Genomic DNA, 20,897 nt, shown 5'->3' on the forward strand with positions numbered 1-20,897 from the left:
GGAGAGGCAAAACCTCCTTCGTCGTCGCGATGAAGACTTGCCACGCGATGGCTGTCGGTCAAAGGGAGACGGCGGCGAGAGAGCAAGAGCGAAATGCGCACGCATGCGCCGCACGCGAGGCTCGGCACGCGGTCGCGCCCAAACGCATCGCCTCGCGCGATCCTCATATTGATGTACTACGCTCTTGCACTCGCGACGAGCCGATTGCGGCTGTCGCAAATGTCGAGGGGAGTCCGTAGGCGCTGGACGGGACGTGGATCGGATCTCATCCTCGTGCGCTCACGTATCGTGTCACGTAGAACCGCGTAGGTGAGCTTATCGCGTACGCGAACTCGATGCTCTGGCCGAGCTTACGTGCGCGCGCGCGCGCCTGTGTATGCAACTGTGCATGCACGTGACACGCCACTTATTCGCGCGACTTTTCACCACGGTTTAATTAGCGTAAAGGAGAATTGATTCCGTCAACCGCAGTATGCTTTCATCGACGGTACAATGGCTCGCAAAGTACACTTCTAAAATTTTGGGGCCTCTTTTTTTAACTACCCACAGAATTATGACAAAAAATTTTAATATTCTTGAAAAAAAAACAGGTTATGTAGGAAAATTGCTGAATGCGTACCTGTTGTCTAAATTGTACTTTAATGTTTTATAGCTTCATTTATATTGTAAAAAATTTTTGTAAAATTACAACTATAATAGTGGGTAATTTTGAGACCAACTGTAATAGTTGTAAATTTACTTTTGTCTATAATTTTGCAGTGTACAAGTAAAAAAATTTTAATTTGTTGTTTACAGTATACACAAGTGAAAAAACAAATTAAGAAATTATTGCAAAATTTATTACACAAAATTATATACACAAGAAAATTTACAACTATTATAGTTGGTCTCAAAATTACCCACTATTATAGTTGTAATTTTACAAAAATTTTTTACAGTGTAATATGAGCAACAATTTTAACGTTTATTTGCATAAATCAGTTAAATAAAAAATAAAATAAAAGATATAATGATATACATTTCACAAACCTAAACACTTATACAGTTTAGCAAATAGAATAATGAAAATTAAAGGTTTACGCAAATAAAACTTCAGCGAGAGTAATATTTGTCGATGAGTGCTGAAATATTTCCTTTTCAATAAAAATTCGAGCAAACAGTTTGCTTAATTTTCTTTAAACATCTTGTCAAACTGTCTTATTGAAACATTTAAAATTTATCGATCGATCTCTGTATTTCCATGTCCCCAAGATACACTTCTCCGCGTCTGTAATCTGCAATTATCTTCAATGTAAACTCGCGGAAACAAAGTTCATTTAACTATCTCTCTCGACGATACGTTCTTTAAGGTGCGATAAAATTTTCCTTATCAGCGATATAATTATCCCGCGGATTCAATGGCGCATTAGTTCTGATATACCTACCTTATATTTTGAACGAGTTTTACTCATGCATTATTCCAGCTGACCGAACCGTTTCAGATAGGAAGTGTGAGATAACTCTACGCCCATTATTCTCACGCGTCGATATACACCCTCTGCGGCTCGGGAGTTATAATCGCATTCGCTCGATTACTCTTTATTTTTGTGTGTGCGTATATATATATATATATATATATATATATATATATATATATATATATCTCGTTTCATCGAAAGATAAAATTTGCCGGAGCGGAATTTTTTCTAAAAAGTCAGTTCGCTCATGTATTTCTCAAGCATTGATAGAATATGTACATCTATGTATATATCAATGGACGCTCTCTCGGTGGAGAAAATGGATGAATAGTGGTCGGATCTGATTGGCCTGAAATTCCAAATCTAGCTGATTCAAGCATACCATTTAATTAATCTTCAGTTGTGCGTTCCTGTGAAACGCAATCCGACGAATGAATTTTTCCAATGCGATGCGGTGACCACGGCAGGAATTTCGCGACTATATTCTTCAATATTTTTTAAGCCGCGAAAAAAATACCGCGGCGTGAGCATAGCAAAGATGCCGATCCGTTCCACCGGACGATGTAATTTCATATGTCACGCGCTTATCCGCGCTTCGGCTTTGCGTTATCTCGCGGAACACGAGGCAATTTAAAGTTTACGAACGATTGTCGCGTCAATATTATGCCGATATCTTGCCTTGCACTGAACCGTGTTTTCATCATGCTTCCAGGAGAGTATATGCTGCCTCTTTTGGTATTCAATTCGTAGTATCTTTTCCTCTCTTTCTCTCTCGGTCGCTCTTTCTTCCATGCATTTTTCCGATTTCTTCAACGGCGCAATTCCACGTATGTATATACGTGGTTACGTGTGCGAGGCTGCATTACGAAATGAGTCTTCAAAAATGCTGAGCCGCGGGGTTAACTAATGAATTCTGACGCGGTTATGCTAGCCGTCTCTCGGTCTCGGGGTTCTGCATTTCGAGGTCTTATCGTCGGTTGGAAATCAGCATGCCAGGCAGATGTTCGCTAAAACCTCGACCTTCCGTAGCCGTCTCTCTCTCTCTCTCTCTTTTTCTCTCTCGTCGTCCGATACGTCTCCCGCTCGTAACTCTCTCATTCCCTTGGATCGCAATAGCGCCGGCATAAGACACACTAAGTGCGAGCGTTTTATACCGGCGCGAGAACTCCGACGTCGTCCACCCTCACCTCTCCCGTTCTTTCTCGCGCGTTCACGGCGAGCACGAGCCGGATCTGAAATTGTGCTCCCGGGATTCGGATTATGTTCTTGAATTTCGGAGTATCACGTTCGAAGATGTCTGGCGAGAATCGTCGGTAAGAGATCATAGTAATATTTGAATTCATACGAACGGAAAATGCCAGAAGAGAAAGAGAGGGGGTTCGCACGGTGTCGCGGATATTACAGTTCATCGTTCTTCCTACGCGATCCTTCAATGGTAAATATTTTTCTGAAATATATCTATATATTCTCAATATTTTTATACTATATTGGATATTAAAAAAATATCCTCCTGACATTTGCGGAAAGAGGTGTAAAAATGATATTTACATGCAATTGCGTATGATCGCTAAAGTTCAGTTGCAATTATTGAACACTCAATTAACCTTTTCTCTAACAAACCGTCGTGCTACGCCAATCTACGGCCGATTGATTTCAATTCATCTCTCCCTACTTTAGAATGTATTCTCGATTTTCTCTTCAGCTTCCGGGCTCTTTTATTATGCGAGCTAACGCCTGGTGTGAGATAGAATCCCATGCCAGCAGTTTCGCGAAAGTTAACAAGTTTTCAGCCGATTAGACTTTTAATCGTTATTACATACTTTTGCTGAGTGCTATCGTTTATCGCCACGGCCAATTAAAATCACGATGCAGACATCGTTTTTCCTAATTGCTCTCCCCCCCTCCTCCATTTCTTTGAACCCTGCTTACTAAAAGAAAGGCAGTGTTTCAATCGTTTTCTGTAAGTTGGCCCATTATTTGATAGCACACGCAAAACTCTCTTACATAGATGCTTTTTGGTAAGAATATTATTTTCCCACTTTCCAAGCTCGTATTGTTTCGCGAAACTCGAATGAGAACATTTGACAGTATTGATTTTAATTGTAGTCAATAAAAAGTCGAATATATACTTGTACTTGTAAAAGAAATATGGAAAAAAATGGCTTTGATAAAGTATCTTAAAATTAACTAAATCTAAAAATAATTTTGTGAGAATAAAAAAATATATATAACGCTTAAACTGATTGCTAGAATCTAGAACACCAAAATTATTTGCAGCATGCTTGAATGTTTTTCATAATTATTTTTAGCTTTATTTGTAGCTAAATTTTTAGATACTTTAGCAAAATTTTTTTCTTTTGATAAAAATAAAATAATAAAGGTATGATTTATAACCATGATTATAACTTTAGTATTAGCTAAAGTAAAAAAAAAGTGGATTACTTTAAAGAAACGTTTTTTTTAATAATTACATGTTCTCATATTTCACCAATCTTGAATGAAAGAAAATATTCAAGAATAATTATAAGGATATTCATTGCGTTTCAAGGGTACATCTAAATTATTAATGTTACGAAGCCACTAAATTATTTTACATTTATTGTTAATTGTTTGAGAAAAATTATTTGTTGAATACATGTAAGTATTTATATTGTTTGTTTTTTCTTCCGTGGAGTTCGCGAGAGGAAATGAAATTCATCTTTATTCGCTCTTCAGATATACAATCACGTTTTTCCAGACGCAACAGGAAAAAAGAACTTACCGCGTATATTTTCATCTGATTTCTGTTTAAAAATTTAAGAATTTTATTGAATATAATTTTATAAATATATTTTTTTTAATATATAAAATATATTGTTAGAGTTGAAGTTGAAAGTTTGAAAAATGTATGGGTATTTTCTATTGGTATTTTTAACATCAAAGCAAGTAATTTTTATGTATAAGGAATTTAATAATTGTAATTTATTTCAAAATTTGGTTTTGACTTCTTTCATAGCTGAACAATTTTTCGCGACCCAATTGACTGGCAATCGAATCCCTGTTCTAATTTTTCTTGTATTGGAAAAGTATGAATAGAACTCGTTCATTCAAACTGAATTGATTGTAATAATAGAATAAATTTGGAGTGGTAAGCGTTCCGAGTTATTATAGTGCATGAATGACAATGAAAACATCTTAAAGTCTTGATATTAAAAATTCGCGAAAATAACCGTGAATGAATTTACACACAAAAAGTTATGTATTCGCTGTGTATTCGATAAAGAACCATTCAAATTCATTCGTTATTTCTAACTTTTTTTCTAGTTGAACGCGCGCGATGTGACATCGTACTTGGCAATCGGTTAAAAGTGGAAATGACATGTAGAGCGCTAGGATGAAATTCTGCCTCCGATAGATTCCAACGGTACGCCAGACCGGTCCGCGATCGAGACGTGTACATAGTCCATACCGGCGTCTGATGGCTTTGTCAGTAGACAACTCCCTTGTCCTTCTGTTTGTCTTGTCTCTTTCGAACTGACATTCCATGGCACCTGGTACTTTCTGAGCATCTATCGGAAAGCGAAAGGTGCGCGCGAAGACGCGGTATGTGCCGGCGAAGCGCCGCCGTAGTGCTGTGTTTCATTGCAAATGAGTTCTTATCTTTTTCTCAAGCAATTCAATTTCCCTGCTTTGCAGTCATGAATATTCTCTAATAAAATTGTAATTCTTGTAAAATTTACAATTGGGATATTGTAAATTTTACAAGAATTACAATTTTATTAGAGAATATTCGTGACTCGAAGCAAAATAAATGGAAAAGTATGTTTAAGATATCGTTGTGCTCTTATATCATATGATTGTTTGATGTTAACATTATGTTCTTGTATTCCATGATCTTTTTTTAAAAAGAAATGTGATTTTTATATTAGAATTTTCTTGACTGTTGAATTCTATAATAATTTTAAATATACCCAATGAAACTTATAATCGTACATATCGTAATTGTAAAATCGATAAATTTTCCTATCTCTATAAGATAAGTATAGTAGGAAAAATTCCAGAGACCTTAAAGCTATTGCAAAAGATCAAGATAACATTAAATGCCAAGTATGTAAGTTTTGCACAGATATATCAAATTCACATATGATTTTTTTCTATAAGTAACAATTTTATTTACTATTTATGAAAAACGTTTGTACAAATAATTTTTTTAATGAAAATAACGTCTCCTTAAAATATTATTGTTTAGTTATTGCCAACAAATTGGAAACGAAGTTTGTTACTCGTTTCAAAGTCCATTAAATAAAATATTTAATAATCAATTTTTATCGAAATAACTGAAATTTTTAACTACAATGCTGAAATTGATAAATATTTTATGAATTTTTTAAATACTTAAATAAGGAAAGTAGCGTTTGATGTGACAGACCCACATGTTTATGGAAAGAGTATCGATAAACATGTTCAGAATTATAGTTTAAGCGTGCAATGCTAATGCTCCTATTAAAGTAATGATGATCCATTTAATTTGTTCGTCGATTTCGCACCTGTTATGAATACCGCAAATGTGTGATTAAGCAGATACGATAAGCTTTGACACATCGAAGGACGCCATAGGTGCTAATTAAATGCGCCCTTTAACGTGATGCAAGGTCCATGAGGCGTCTCACACTGAATGAATACTTCGTAATACCGATCGATAGTTACGCGCTAGAATAAGTGGGGGAGGGATACAAATGCGATGCTTCGTTGGAATATCAAATGTACCACAGATGCGTCACGTTTCATATACCATTGCACAATATACCTCTTGCAATATAGCTTCTGCTTATTTTAGTTGAACATTGATGAATCTGTATATCGCTTAACGCGCGGGATTTAAAATTGCATTTAAAATATCATAGATAGTAATTCGCTTGTGCATTTAATGATATAAGACAACATTAATATAAATTAAATTGTTGTTAAGTCTCCTGATGCTCTTCGAATTACATCTCACGTTATGCATTATACTGCAAGTTAAGATTATATATTAATCAACTTAATGCTCCTTCAGGCAGGGAGTTTAAACCCTTGTTTGCTTGGAACTGAATCCTACATTCCCCTAAATTTATATCGTTGATTCGTCCGCCGAGAAACGGCTCGTTTTCATCGTCAGCGCCATTAATAATCGTTTGCCGGATCTTTCGCTGCGGGAGGAGCAGTGGTACGCATCGGTCTAACATACGACGTTAGTTCTTCAATTTACGACTAGCGGGTTATGCTATCCCGCACCAGCTGAAACGTATTGTAGTCATTAAGCGCCGATCGATTAAGCACCGTCGCATGCGGATGTTTATACATCCTGCACGTAGGTGCATGCTCGCGTCTGATTTATCAACGGACTCGCGGCGCCCTCGTCTGAAAATTAACTGGCGGGTTGCAGTGGAATGAAGGTGAATCTATATATATATATATATATATATATATATATATATATATACATATAATAGTGTTTGTGTGTGTGTGTGTCTATATATATATATATATATATATATATATATATATATATAATATACATATAGAGCATGCGATTTGTGGATGGGATTAGAGAGAGAGAAAGAGAGAGAGAGAGTCTGTTGGCATTGGAACATTAACTAATTACCTTAAACTGTTAGTCCTGGCATTTCTGTAGTTTCCCTGATTCAGCCATCACTATCCGGTGATCAGGAGGCGGAGACAGATTATGTTAGTTAGCGTGTGATTTAATTAAGTCTCTCTGACGGCGGCGTTAGCGAAGATCACTGACGAGACAAGTTAACCGCGAAGCTTGGCTTGTTTCCAATCATGCTGACGAGATGCGTAACTTATTAATGACAGAGCTTATACGAATAGCTAAAGATTTTAACAAAAACAGAATTACTTTAATAGAAACATATTGTTGTGAATTTTGTACATATTGTAATTTAACTTTTACTTTAATTAATAGACTTAATTTCTCTTACAGTTTTAATGAAATGAGCCTTATTGCCACTTTCAAAATGATAAAAAGAGTTGGCTAAAAAATAATATTTTAACTATTATTTAAACAACAATCTAAATAAAAATTCAATATATTCGAATATTAGTATCAATAACATTTATAACAGAATATAACAGTTTTATACAATCAAACATGATATATTAATACTTTTTCTTACATAAAACGCGTGATAGAATGCGCAAATAAAATGTAAAATATCTCTTTGCGAGACGAGAGCCTTTTTTCTAGCGAAAATAACAAAAATTGGAAGATTACGGAGCTCTTGCAAAAAAAAAAAAACGCGATGCGTCTTATGTATACCGATGCACTGGTTGCAAATTCTAGGTTGAGCTACGAGATTCCTCGCCGGAGGACGGTAATCCGTAGACGTAGCTCCGGGTAGTCCCGCGAGCGACTACGTCGATACGTCGCGGTAACGATTTCTATTACAAAACGGATTTCTCATGCATCACCATGTCACATTGGTCTCCCGCCGGGCGTGCCGTAAGCTCCTTTCCGCGCGCATTTCTTCCGAGACTCTCGATCTCTCCTCTGGTGGTAGATAGACGCCGGCGACGGCGACGCAACGCGTCTTCCGTAGTGTATCGGTTGCACTCGAGGCGCGACGAAAAATCGACGCGCGGCGACGCGTGATCTCAAAAATAGCGAGAGAAAGAGCAAGAAAGAAACAGAGAGAAAAGAAAGAGAAAGAGAGATAGAGAGGACACGGTCAAATCGAAACGTGAAACAGCTAAAGTGATTGCACGCCAACCACCTTTCTCCGACTCTACTCCCGTTTCTCTCTCTCTCTCTCTCTCTCTCTCTCTTTCTCTCCACATCCGTTCTGCCCTTCGTTCTTCGACGATGTTCGCGTCGTCGTGTCTCCGATATCGTACCGTAGTTCGATCGTAAATCAAAACGCAGCCCTGCCAGGAACGAAGGTACCAAACAAAATCCATAAATTTCCGCTCCACTGCGCTCGTGGTGGTTTCCGTCAGAAGTTCTCCAAGTTCCGAAAGTAGTATTTCTGGAGCCCGTGTTGCTCTCCGACCTCCGAGAACAGAGGTGTGCACGTAAATAATCTAGAGATGATGGGTTAAGGGTAGACACCAAAGGTAGAGATTCGAAGAGACAGCCGAGTTTGCTCTGCCTCATCGTGAGAATTATCAGACATGCAAAGACGATTCACTAGAGAATTCAGCAAGGAATTCGTAAATGTAAAATCGAGCTATGTGGTAACGTCAACGACGAAACGTCCTTCGAGTCCTTTCATTGCCTTTGTGATTATATCGTTGTGATAGTTTCGGTTAACGAAACTTTTAATCATTATTAAAAATCCACTATCTCGATGTGGTAATTGAGATTTATCTCAAGATAAAATCTTATGTATTGCTGAGGTATCGCTAAACATTAACAGTTGCGAAATGACGATGCGCTAGTTTTATCTCTTCTTATTTATTTTAGAGATATTATATCTCATTCTTTGGATACGTACTTTCAATTACAAAAATTCTTTCTATTGTTCTTTCGTTTCGTGATTTCAAAACAATCAAACGACGATTTGTTCCTCGCAAACAATGATATTTCCAAGCATAAAGTCGAGAACGTTTAAATAAGTAACAAGTGACAAAGAACACTGCCATTTATCGCGACTTTTGGAGTACCGGAGAAAAGGCTGTAGCTACTGCAGGCAACTCAGATTCAGCGCGAGAAAACATTTAGCGGAAGCTGTGAATCAGATTCGCGAGTAGCTCCCGTTTCCTCGTCGCGGACTCGTAAGCTCGTTCGTTTTCGTAAAAAAAAGCATCGAGGTGAGATGCACTACGCTCTTCCGCGAGCGATGCTTACGAACGGAGATTCGGATAAGAAATCGGGCTAATAGGGTATCAGTGGGTACTTCCTCGGCGGCATTAAGGCGATCCCCAGCTCTGAAACCTGAATGCTGTTCGCACGAGTCCGTCACACGTACGACCATTTCCGCCTCATACCATCCAGTGGAGGATTTGTACCTCGCGTCGTTTCTCGTCGAAGACGAGGGTAATCGAACGGCGTTTCCACCGTCGAAAGCGACATTACCAGTAGTCCGTGATGCAGTGCCGGTCGTTCGAGAAATTGGCCACGGACGGTCGTTTTCCCGGGGCGTGCGAAATTAGGTCGGTTTACGCGCGTCCGTACGAAAGTCCGGGGTCACGATAATCTGGGGCGGAAAGGAATTGGCCGTGTGTGGTGATCGGTGTTCTCTTTTTCCTTCTCTCTCTCTCTCTCTCTCTCTTCTCTTCTTCGTCGATATGCCACGAGTGTCCGATTTCTTCGGACTCGAATGCAGGACTTCATAGGAATAGATATAGCTCCCCGAACTCTTGTTAGCCGCGTAGCGCTCGCCAGAATGTAAACGAGGATCCGGAAAACCGGATTTCCAAATGTATCTAATAAGTAACTGATTTCTGTTTACGTAATTCTTTTATTAAGCTTACTGTTATTATTGCTATAAATTAGACTTTTTACCGATGAAGAAACATCTCGGGCCATAGAAATACGCACACCCGACGCAAGTCTGACATTACGGAAATTGATGGTTCAAGTTAGATCGTACAATATTCTGCGCACACATATTATCTTAATTTGAAAAGTTTTTCAACGATCGCCCTATTCGTCGTTTATGGATCTTCCAACTTACCAATCCAATTTCAAATCTGATTTATTTCAATTCTTTCGATATCTATCATTATACCAATTGTAATAATCAAGTATATTTTTATGTTTTGTGAAAATTGCAGATCTTTCTATAAAAATATTACATAAGTGTTTCACAATTATTACCAAATAGTACAAAATACTTCAATTCATCATAAAAATTACATAAATTTCTGGAATTTAATCTTAGAATCTCAACATATCGAATAGTTTTTTAGTAAATGATCAATAATATCGAATAAAAGTAAAACTCATAATTATGTGTTTATACACACTTTGGTACATTTTATTCATTTCATAGATCAGATATTTATTTTTATTAGTCAATTTTTATTTTTTCGTTTCTTTTGTAGGACAAGATACCCTATATATTTTGTATCAAATGTTATTGATAAATTGATTACCGAGTTATTATCAGTCAATCTAAATTATTTTTTTAATCTGTCTTTTAAGAAAGTTTAAATAATTATTCTTAAAAAAATTATTAAATTTAAATTTCAAAAATAAAGTTTATTTTTATTTTGATCGAAAAATAAAAAATATTTTTTGTAAATAAAAGTTCATATTTTATATTTTAAAGGAAATTCCTCGATTTAATTTTCTTTATTTCATTAAAAGGCACGATTTTTGATTAATTAAAAAGTTACATCTTGATGATTTTTTTAACTCTCTTTCGATATAAACGTAGAAATAAATAGTACAATAATAACAAGTTCATCTACTTCTGAATACTTTTTTGATTAAAATGAAGATAAATGTCATTCAGCAAATAAAGCACAGATTCTGTATGCGATAGTAACGAATCCATTCGTTGAAATGAATTTGATGCTCACGAAATAGAATATTTTTAATGTATTTCATAAAGTATTATTATACATTACAGTATAGTAACAGCATATAGTAACGTCTTGTTACATACGTAAAGTCACTATGTGTTCATGCGGTGAATCTCGGGCAGATAGCGACACGAGGCATTCTGTGTGTAGTGTTATGATCCTTCGAGATATTGTCACGATAAGTACTGTGAGATACCGTGATTATTTCGTACAGATAACTAGCAATCCTCGACTAACTAGCGTGATTAATTAATTCTCATGATTCTCACATATCAATGCGACGATTATTTATGGCAACAAATATATTGACTTATTTGTTCAAAACACTCAAAATTATAAGACGATAGAGAATTGTGTGATATTTACGTGCGATAGTTATTCGCTCAATATGTATTTGGATTTAAATATGTATCTCGCATCGCAAGGTTTTAATCTGCCGAATTAAGTGTTTTAATTTATTTATCTTCAGTTTGAGAACGCAGAACAGAACATGGGTTATTGAATTTACATATCTAATAGGCAAAATTTATATATCTAATAGAAAACTGTCACTTATTAATAATTGATTAAAGAAATGAACTAATTAACTGATAACTGACGAGAAATAAGATTATATTAGTATATTTTGATTTTTTAGCGCGTAAAATATTGTTTTGTTGGCGTGTAGCATTGTTTGTTTTTTTCTGCGGCGTATCTTGTAAACATAGTCATTTTGTTATCGGTAATAAGACTAATAAGATTATAAATTGAGTATCTGTCTATACATTGTACATTGATGATTCGACAATATTTTTTACAAGAAATCCCGCATATAAGAGGCTTAATTCATACTCTTTCTTCGATCGCTGTTCTTCCTTCAAAATGCAGATAAAACACACATTGTGTACAATTAAAATTGAGAGTGCCGTGCAAAATCACGATTATTTTGTTTCGGTTGTTACGAGTACAGTGATAATTAATCAAGAAAATTAATCGGTTTCGTGAGTGTTATGATGTGCGAGTGCAACTAAAAAATCCAAGAGCAGAAAAAGGAGATCCAAGAAACATATGGCAATTGCGAAGTGCAACTGGAGGATTATTAATCAACATTTTCGAATTTTTCGATTATTAATGGAACATCGTTTTATGGAACGAATTGGCTTCGAATCGATTACCGCAACCCGTTTAATTAATAAATATCTATCATAATTGACTTCGCATTTCAACATTTATTTACGGCGGCGTGTAAACACGTCGTTTATACATTGGTGATTTAAATCCTTCATCGTTCAGGGTTCGTTGCACTAATTATAGAATATCGATGTCTCGATTAGGATTTTCGACTTTGATCACCTGTGAAATACGTTATCAAAATACTGCATGGTGTGGGATACTCTGCGTAATTTAATTAATAACATACATAAATTATATTTACATACATTATATTTACATGCAAGAATATCAAATTGTGCTAAAAATACGAGCAATATCAGTTAACTGGATTATTATTTAATTAACTTGCCAGAACTACTGTTTTCATAATATGTTTTCCATACAGTTTGTTTTTGCAAACTGTATTTTATATACCGTTCGTTAATTTATAATTGGAAAACTGAGTTTTTGATAAGGAAACAATTGCGCGCACGTAATATTTTTTTCATTTGAAGGAACCCGAGAGTACAAAATTATTTTCATGAAAAATATTTTCTTTTGTTTTCTTCCTACCTCCACTGCGAGCTGCACTTTAATAATTAAATATTTTATGTGACACGCTTTCATTCGTGTATCGATTTCTCACGCGTTTCACTAGAAATTTTATTCGAACCTTTGAAAATATCGTGCGCCAACACAAAGTTGGAACATTTATTCTGTACACTCGGCCAATACGTTTCGGATTTTTGATTTTATTTACTTACAAGCATGGTGATGCCGTTTTCTGTTTTTGTAGGCAACAATTTGTAATTATAGTGAAGTTATTTTATCGCGAGATGGTTGGTAATGCGACATAAACTTTCTGTCAGAAAGTCGCCGGTTCACAACTATGATAGTGTTTTCAAAGTATCTCTTTACTTTTTTCGCTTCCCACAGTTAACGTAAAGTATTTTTGTTACACGCGCGCGTTACTGCAATTTCTGAAAATAAGTTCTTAATACGTTCCTATATTCCTCCAGGAGAGAGTGGAGCGGGGCGCGACATGTCGAGTTCGTGCACTTTGGCTCCTCGACAGTATGAAAATTTCCGTTTTAGTCATAATGCAAAGTTGGACACACCTGGCTTTTTATGGCAGGAGCAGCGGCGGCGTTGAAATTTTCACGCGGCGTATTACGAAATTCCGTGGAGTTTCCTCCGGTCGCGAAATTCGATGCATCCCGCGACAACGATGCGGGACACGATCATCGTGGCACCCCGGCGTCAAAGCGGATATTGGGTATTGCCAGCGGCAGCGGTGCTAAAACTCTTTTCCGTATATTTCTTCGTGCGCTCACGCGTTGCTTTTATTTAGCGCATTTTCCCCGAGACCGGCGACTCTTCCACAGTAAAGTCGATCGTTTCCATTCCGAAATTTCTCATCAGGCTTTTTATCGGTGCACCCGTTGCTCTGCAATGAGTTCTCGCGACTTTGGCGCCGGCGCTCTTTGTTTCGCCTAATAAAAGACTCGGGTCGTCAGCTTCAATTAGGCCCGTTGAAAAGCCCGGTAAGAAAATATCGAGAGGTTGGAAATATATTCCGCCGTTGCCGTTTGTCCTTAAATTATTCAGAGCGATGCGCGGCCGAATGCGGAAAAGTGGCGCGAAAGTTTGCGCCAAGAGCGAAGTACAAAAGTACTTCCGACTTATTCGCAGAAATTGTTAGAAGCGCCAGAAATGCATATAATTAAAATCGGAGAAATGTAAAAAGGTTTGCATTGCAAATAGGGACGGTTCGGCTCTTGTAATTGGTTTATTACTTTGATGAGACATTGTAAGATCACTAAAAGGCGATTCCGTATTTTGTAAGTATAATTGAGAGACACCGCAACACACGCGTACCAAATATCTCCTATTTTATTGAGCGTAGAAATTTTCGAGCGGCTTTACCTAGCAAAATGCCACTTTATCCGGCAGATACGTATGCCAACGAGTATGACGAAGATGAATTCGTTCTCGAGTGCGCGCAGGAGGATGGGTATGCGTAATTCATCAGCGTAATTGAGCTCGCGTAGACCAAGTTTGTAACGCTTCACGAGTCTCATGAGCCGAGTACCATTTCGTAATAGCACGTTAATTTTAGTATGCAATTTTCAAGCTTTATCGTAAAACAAAGCGTACGTATTGCGTTTGTGTTTTATAATTTGCTAGATTGAATTTTGTACCAATAAAAGAATGGAAGACTCGCAAAAAAAAGTTTAAGCGTTTTTTTTAAATAAATTTTTAAAAATAGATTTGTTATCGTTTTTGTTAGTGTAACGAACATAAAATCGTGCGCAAATAATTAGCGTATGGGTACGATGCGTAGACATGGCTTTCGTGCGGCAGACATATCGTTCTATGAAACAAGGCAGCTTCATAACGTAATGGAGTTTTCTTGTCTCCGTTTCTGTTCTTCTTTCCTTAGCCCGTTTCATCGTTTCCGGAGTAACTTTGCTGTTCCTAGCAAGGACAATGCCCTTCTTTTCCTCGTGAGCCACAGACGTTGCGACGTAATTCTTAAATTAATTTAGTAAATTTCCACGAAATCTCGTAACTTGTGCAAAATTAGCTTACGGAGGTTACTCTGGCGAAATGTTTTCCAGCACGAAAATATTTACAACTGCAATATGTCCGGAAGAAAATGAAAATGTAACACGTGTCAGTCGTACCGTATGGGAAAAAGGGTATAAGAACGTTGAATGGGTTTAATTTTTAAAAACAGGAATAAAAATATATGCGTTTTAATTCGAAAATTGGATTGAAATTTTCACTCCGTTTTCATCTTATTCCGCGCATTTTCCTCTTTCACGTTTAAAAAAATCTTAATCGCATTAACGTAAAGACGAATAAGAATGGCAATAACAAAGCTAATAGTGTTTACGATTGACATAGTTCTCGGTTGAGAAATGTGCATCACTTTGTGTAGGGTCTTCGCTTCGTGGCTTCGTAATTCTAACTTGAAATTAACGCAGCCTAATTTTCGTCCAATTCTCCGGTTCTTGCAACCGAGTTGCGCACAGCGCGTCGCGTTTCTGTTTGTTAAAACGAATTCCGATAAAGTTAACGCCTGTTCTACCCAACGACGCTACATTTAGACGTTTAGATAAGTTAATAGGCAATCGGACCGCGCGTATGAGCGTACTTTCATTCATGTTCTCGTTTTCCATTTCTTCCTCTTCCTCTCCTTCTCTTCCCATCCTCTTCGCCCATAATTTCCCTCTTCTCTGTCGGAATCATATCTCGTCCCCGCGATTTTCCTGTATCTATGCTCGTGTTTATTCCGCAGAACGGTTGACTCCGACTGTGATATCCGCCGTCTCTACGAAAAGCAAACTCATCGCTGCTGTTCGTCGCATGCAATCTCCCGGAAAACAAGCCTTCCGGCGACTCGCGGGATTGATTGTAAGAGGCAAATTGTGTTTGCTCGTAAGAAGGTCCCGTCTTTCCCATTTTTTTTTTTTTTATTTCTGGGAACAGTAGTCACGTAAAGGAACAACCGACAATCTCGCGGAAATAATGAGAAAACGTTTGCGACCTGCGCACAACCCGTTTTTACTACACTCGCTCATTATATTATACATTCGCGAAGAAATAGAACTGTATTTGAGAGTTTCACTGATATGTTTGTCGATACATTCGTTCGTTACTTGGTCAACCGTATCCTACTTTTGAAAGCGTACACGATGCGGAAATGATGTGGAAATTGCAATTCGACATGCATGTAAGTTCTTGGATGTGCTATTTACGGTCTATCACTTGGGCGGATAAGCGCTTCAATCTATGGACAATTTGGCGAAATGATTAATTCAATCAGCGTACGTGCGCTCGCGTGAGAGAGGGAGAGACGGATATTTATATTTTATAAATCCGTACGACTCGATATCGGCAAATATTTCATTTTGCCGCGTTTCGTGCTGCTATACGTCTAAATACCCTTTCCCCGCACGATGTGACGTTATTCGCCCGAGCGATTCCGCCCGCGAGCAAACTATAAATCTGATAATCGCCACACGACAGTGCCGTGAGCGTGTGTTGTTGCGTATGTGTGCGTATGTCATATAGGCACGCGCGTACATTTGTGCACGTACGCACGTATACATCGGCGAGCCGTTCGTTCCCGCCTGGGGTTTTTTTTTCTATCTCTTTTTACCTATCGGAATCGGCATTAAATGCACGTAGGCATGCATGCAAACATCGCGGTTCATTAAATTAATCCGGACACGGACCGACGTATAAACGTCGGACGTGCAGGTTCGTCGCGACGTGCTCCGTCGTCGTAATTTCTCTCGGATGCTCCGTCGATTTTAAATCGTGTAGCGAACACTTGACTGATTCCAAAGAAATTAAATTGCTAAACAACCGCACCGCTTGAATACGTGTTGTACCACTTGCTCTGTGAAATTGATGTCTTTATGAATAGTCATATAAGTATAATTTCAAAGTAATCACAATCACCTTATGTTTTAATTAATTAAAGATGAATATCACTCTTTGTATTATATTTGGATTGCATTTTATTATTTTCATCGGTATATTGATATCTCCTAATATAATGTTTTACGTGAGGGAAGATAACGCAGAAACAGATAGGTATATATGTAATATATATGCTTAAATACGAGATAATACGATTACGTATAAGCTGATTGAGTGTGATAGGGAATTGATTTTCCTAATGACAAATGCACTTTACTTTGCTGGTAGAGTGACTCGTCTGCACCTTTCGTTTGTTCGGCATCATGGGGATACGGTCACTAATGGGATGATGAATGGTAGACAAAGCGTGAATGCCCTGAATGGTGGCTGCGCGGACAAAAGCTGCCCCTGTGTGTGGCAGCCACTTCGCGATCTCTTTGTCTCGGCTCATAATCGCTTATCCGTAACATCGGTACCGACCTCTTTTGGTAATTAGACTCTCGTATTCGGTAAACGGTATTAGAGGGAAGTGTCGCAGCGTTAAAACGCGTCCGATAACGAAAGGAAGGAATACGTTTGCCATGTAATAGGATTTCTTTTGATAGATCGTTTCTTCTATATTACTTTGTCCTTCGCACGATCTGCGAAATTGTGCAGAAAACAATTTGGTGAAATTGCATTGGCCTTGTGTCATTGGCCCGGAAGAGAAATCTTACCGTTGGTAAGAAAAGGCGTAAGCCTCGGAGCTCTTCCGACGCGTTTCGGACGATACGTGCGTCTTGAGACTTCGAAAGGCTCTCTAGAATTCCCCGTGGTGCTGCGAGTTCGAGAACTCTCCTATACTGCTCCAGGAGAATCGATGTCTCGATAGATTCAACAATCTTTTGGGAATAGGGCGTGGAATTTCGCGGTGCATTGCTTTAAGCCGAACTCACTCTAGTAATACTTTGTTAACCGTATAATTATATTTCTTTTCTTGCAAAAAAGCGTGTTTAATGTATCCTTTGCTGTTCTATCTAAATTATACTTGTTAATGTGTACATTTTTAAGTTTCTGATAATTCTTTAAATGTAGAACTTATCTCTTATGGAATTACAGACATGATAATACACAAATCGAATTAAAAACAGAATAGTAATAGTTTCACATATTATTAATTTCAAAATAATATATCTCAACCATTCCCTATGGGACAGAGAAAGCTTTTCTTTGCCCAACAGAAAGTGATAAAGTACATATTACGAAAATCAAGTTACTAGAAGACAATTATTTCTTTCGTTGGCACTAATATAAAAATTGAGCAAAATATATAATGAAATTAATCGAGCAATCAGTGGCTTTAGGCCGTCCGATTCCAGAATTTGCAACGGACGTGAGAGCGATAAGGAATGTCCAATAACCCGATGGGGGTAAGTCGGGGACTCCTCGGCATGCGGGGCACGTCAGCCCGATAATCTACGAGTCGATAACTTACTTGCCGAATTTCTGGTCAACCCGACGCAAATTGTCCGTCCGTTCCGCACCTTATAACACCGTCTAATTACAAACATTATACCTGAAACGCTGCACACCAGACCGCAGCTGTTTTCGATAATCTTGCGATTTTACGTCACGCTTTACTTTAATTTAATTTCGTGTTTTTTTTTTGTATGCATCGGGTACGTGATTCCAGTAAGTGGCAGATAGCGTTGTTATTTATCGTTTCGCGTAAATAAGCTGTATTAGTGTTACTGTCGCTAAATGAATATAATTGCACACGCTTAGCAAAAAGTATTTTCCATCCTATTATAAAGTTTTTATAAAGTTGGTTTTATATCAACGTTATTTGATTTTAATTTAATTGATTGTACATCACTTAGGCTAGAACTTAGAACTTAGGCTAGAAATCTAGGAATTATTTCAACCTAACGCATTAAAATCTAAGTAGTAGTTTACTAAAATAATTAAAAATTAACTATTATTTACGAGTTTAAATCTTTTATGTGTTTCATTTCGTATAGAATATGACATCGTATTAAATATTTTATAAATCACTCATTTATATTTGGATATAGGCTGAGATATGTAATATGGAATGCTCATTATAATTTAATATTACTCTGATATAAAAAACTATATTAAGATTTTTAATAGATATAAAATTTTTAAGAAACATGTTAGTTATAACATTTAATTAATAAAAATCATTAAAATTTAATTTTAACTTTAATATTAAAAAAGTAAAAAGTGGGAAAATGAAAAGGTGGAATATAATATAGAATAGGTCAAATTCCAGGGATTGTAATAATATAGAGAGCAAACTATTTATGTAAATTGATCAAAATATAATTAAATATAGTTCATATCTTTATAACTGTATATAATAATGGTACATAAAAAATAAAGTAACATTGCATACGGATAATAAAAAGTATGAAATTAAATCATTAATTTATTATATAAAATAAACATTATCATCTAAAATAAATGTTATTCATAACCAAATAAAAACATTAATATTTTGTACTAAGTAATTTAAAATAACAGTTTATATAAAACAAAAACCATTGCATATGAGAAATAAAATTAAAATATGGAACATTAATGACATATAACTGTATAGTTTTATAAAATTAAAAAATGCGACGTATAAACATTATAATGTGTTTCACATTTTCTATTCTCAACATATTTCATATTATATGCACATCTTGATGTAACAAACAAAATCTCGCGTTAATCAAAAAGTTAAGAATCATAATTAAACAACATAATATTACTGAAAGCGTTTATGGAATATACACAGAAAAAAATGTAATATAGCCAATAACATATTGCGGGCTGCTACATAAAATACTCAATACAATAATATTTGCTATTAATGCAAGTACAATGTTGATACTGCAATAGCATATATTATTGTATTGAGTATATCTGTAATTGGCAGCCCGCAATAACATATCTTATTGAATATATTACTTTTTTTCAGTGTATGTATTAAAATATACTTTAAGTTTGTAAAAATGGTTAAGACAATGTGCTGTGATATCTCCAAGAACAATAAAAATAAATATATTTCTTATACAAAAAAATTATTGTTGTAAAAGATTCTTTGTTTATTATAGAACATTTTGTAACTATTATAGTGATTGCCACTCGAATGCAATGCTTTTCTTTAAAAAATAAGCCACTTTCCATATTAATAACTTGTTTTATATTATCTACCTTTACTTTATTAACATTATATATATGACACAAAAAATATTTGTCTATTATTATACACATTTATAAAAATCTTATTGCATAACAAATGAATTTTCAATTACTTAAACCATGATACCAGAATGAAAGCTGTCATTATTCAATGAAATCGCCTTCACGAGCACAACTCATTAGCATAATGCAAAAGTTTCGTTACACTCTTAAACATATTTATAGCTTATCGCACGTATAACTGGCCATTATAAATCTTGTGTTGCTGCAAATAACGAGCTAAATAAGTTATAACCAGCGGCAATATTTTCTCTCCATCCTTTGCCGCGGTCCTAAGGGAACTTATGGCGGTCGTTAAAGGAGCTAAGCTGCCGCTTTCTCGGTGTGTGAAGCCTTACGTACCGAATAACAACTCATTACCGAGGCTCACATTGCGGCCCGAAGGAATTATATCGCGCTGGGGGCGCGCGCCCGTTTTTAGCGCGCCACGTCTCTCCTCTTGATCGCTCCCTTTCCTCTTTCGCCTTTACTCCTTCTGTCGTCAGTAGAGCTAAAATAGGGCGGATGGGTGTGTAAGCTGCAGCTGCACCCAGTTAATTCACGCCAGCGCGGTCCGGATTGTGATCGCGTATACACCTACCGTCACACGGCTCTCGCCTCTACGTTCTCTCACCACCATCAACACCTCGATCTACTCGATAGACCAAATACATAGCAAGTTTCACTATTATATCATTCACTGGCTTCAGTGTTCGAACGAAATTCGTACGAAGAGATGAGAGGCACAAGGGAAGGTGAGGTAGTGAAGTGGCGAGAGGAAGCGTATTCCGGAGCACTTTCAAGAAGTGGGACCCGGAGGGACCGAAGGAAAGGGTGAATGTGCGATGCATCGGTTATGCATACATATACTATAGACAAACACGACATCGATACGTGCTTCGAGACTGAATTGGGCGTATATAGCGTACAGCTGCGTGCTGCAAGCGCGTATGCCAAAAGTACGGCGTACCGTTGATATCAAAGTAGCCCAGACTTTGGCCATGTACAAGTTAGAATTTCTTCTTCCAGTATAGAATATTTTACAAGAGATACGATGTCCATAGCCCGAGTCTTCGACATGTACGCACGGTCCGAATCAAAGCATGAAATACGGTTACAGTAAACTTTTTTGGG

At 36.9% G+C, this 20,897-nt stretch overlaps 1 protein-coding gene and 1 long non-coding RNA gene across 4 annotated transcripts in view; one reads left to right on the plus strand and one right to left on the minus strand.

Moving 5' to 3' along the window:
• The window catches only part of LOC105840233 (bifunctional heparan sulfate N-deacetylase/N-sulfotransferase), a 266,600-nt gene that overhangs the window by 111,952 nt on the left and 133,751 nt on the right, over positions 1–20,897 (minus strand). The gene's annotated exons all lie outside the window — the stretch shown is intronic.
• LOC105833411 overlaps positions 1–20,897 on the plus strand; it is a 110,371-nt gene that overhangs the window by 292 nt on the left and 89,182 nt on the right. The window lies entirely within an intron of this gene.

The sequence above is a fragment of the Monomorium pharaonis genome, chromosome 3, assembly GCF_013373865.1.
Source record: "Monomorium pharaonis isolate MP-MQ-018 chromosome 3, ASM1337386v2, whole genome shotgun sequence".
Lineage (NCBI taxonomy): Eukaryota > Metazoa > Arthropoda > Insecta > Hymenoptera > Formicidae > Monomorium > Monomorium pharaonis.